The sequence below is a fragment of the Silene latifolia genome, chromosome 4 (genome assembly GCF_048544455.1).
Source record: "Silene latifolia isolate original U9 population chromosome 4, ASM4854445v1, whole genome shotgun sequence".
In the NCBI taxonomy this organism is placed as follows: Eukaryota; Viridiplantae; Streptophyta; class Magnoliopsida; order Caryophyllales; family Caryophyllaceae; genus Silene; species Silene latifolia.
In genome coordinates, this window is record NC_133529.1 from 104,835,286 (window position 1) to 104,837,134 (window position 1,849).

Genomic DNA, 1,849 nt, shown 5'->3' on the forward strand with positions numbered 1-1,849 from the left:
TTATTTCCTTTTAAACCATTGCATTTGAACACGTATTTGAAACAAGTGTAAAAATTAACTATGTAAATCGCTGATTTAGACCAAATAGATAATTACAATAGAAATGCAAAAAAAAAAAAAAAATCATCCAAAATCATTAATATCGGCCCAAATACATACCCGTGCAATTTTGCACGGGTTTAAAACTAGTATATATATATATATATATATATATATATATATATATATATATATATATATATATATATATATATATAGAGAGAGAGAGAGATTGAATCATGTGAGGCACCCATGTTAGGGTGAGGCTGCTGGACCCATCTCCACCATCCGATCAAAAACAAATGAATGCACCAGATTGTGCCACGTCCCACTAATTAAAATCTCAGGTATGTTGCTAATTTCCCGTCGTTTTACAATCATTTATTCAATTCTCCTCTTTCTCTCTCTTTGTCATTTATCTTCAGTCTTCAGCTTCTTCAATTTTGTGCTTTCCATCACCATTTTCGTCGCATTTCGATCATCTTCAATGCCTGCAACGATTCCGTTCTTCACTACTAGTCTAATCTCTACAATTCTTGATCGTTACACGATTTCAATTCCAATTACAATGACTGGTAATCTGTTCGCTACTTAATTATTACTCTTTATGCATTCAATTGATGTTTCTATTCTTCTAATTTCATTCAATCTCGCTTTTTCCCTAATTTTTCTGATTGCAATCGTTTGTGATTAATTTGACGTTTTTTTTTTGGTAGACGAGAAGATTTTGTTGGATTTGACTGAAGAAACCTTACAAAGCATGGAAGTCGGCATGGCGTTTCGCGATTATGTAATTAATCTCTCTCTTTCTTCATTATTTTCAAATAATTTAGGTTAGAGTAGCATGTGATTGTTTCGGGAAGATAATTTCTTCTTATTGTAACTTCAGAATAGTTTCACGACTATATATGTAATTAATCTCTCCTTTGATAGTTTTGTTGTTTAATCTCTTAGTTTGGTTCGAATAATTCAGCATAAGAGAAGAAATTGAAGTTATGCTTGTGATTGTTTGGGCAAAATGATCTATTTTGAATTCTCTCAGTTCTATTCGAATAATTTAGCTTAAGAGTATAAATTGAAGTTATGCTTGTGCTTGTGACTATTGAGTGAAATGATTTCTTCTTATTGCGACTTTAGAATCAGTAAATCCAGAAAGAGTATAGTCAATTGGCTGTCCGTTGTTATTTAGCTAATATCAGGTTTCAGGCCTTTATAGTTTTAAGGTATGGTCACATAATTGAATGCCATGCTGTTGCATTATATGGTGGTGCCTATCACTCAGCCAATATACGTGGGGGATATTTGCATTAAACATAACATAGGAGGTTCGGAGGGAGTAGTCGTACGTCTATATTACTAGATTACTTTGTCGGAGGTTCAATTATTAGTGTGAGTCTTAAGTGATTTGGTAATTTGTGTTGTCTCCAGAGTGGAAGAATCAGTTCAATGGACTTTCACAGGGTCTCAAATTACTTGGTCACAGCGAGTGATGATGAGTCCATCCGATTGTATGATGTTGCTAATGCCACGTATGTGTTTCCATCCTTTAACCTGATGTTAAAATCACGTTTGTACATTCATGTTCCTGAAGTGTTTTCTTTTAAATGTATGTTGATACGTACTGTGTTTGTGCGAGAGTTCGTAGGAACACATCGATTATCCATTTTTTAAAAATAATGATTTCTTACTGTGTGTAATTAGAATATAGTCAATTAAGAACTTCTATAGATAATATTTTAGGTGCTAATATCTGCTCACTAGTATGGCTCAGTCACCGAACATCCCCATCAAAGCTAAATGATTAACTAGA

At 33.2% G+C, this 1,849-nt stretch overlaps 1 long non-coding RNA gene across 1 annotated transcript; it reads left to right on the forward strand.

Moving 5' to 3' along the window:
• Window positions 1-539: 539 nt before the first annotated feature.
• Window positions 540-1,570, forward strand: LOC141652378 (uncharacterized). The gene is made up of 3 exons (XR_012547181.1): window positions 540-614; window positions 756-829; window positions 1,468-1,570. It is a non-coding gene; the product is annotated as an uncharacterized LOC141652378 (long non-coding RNA).
• The last annotated feature ends 279 nt before the right edge of the window (window positions 1,571-1,849 follow it).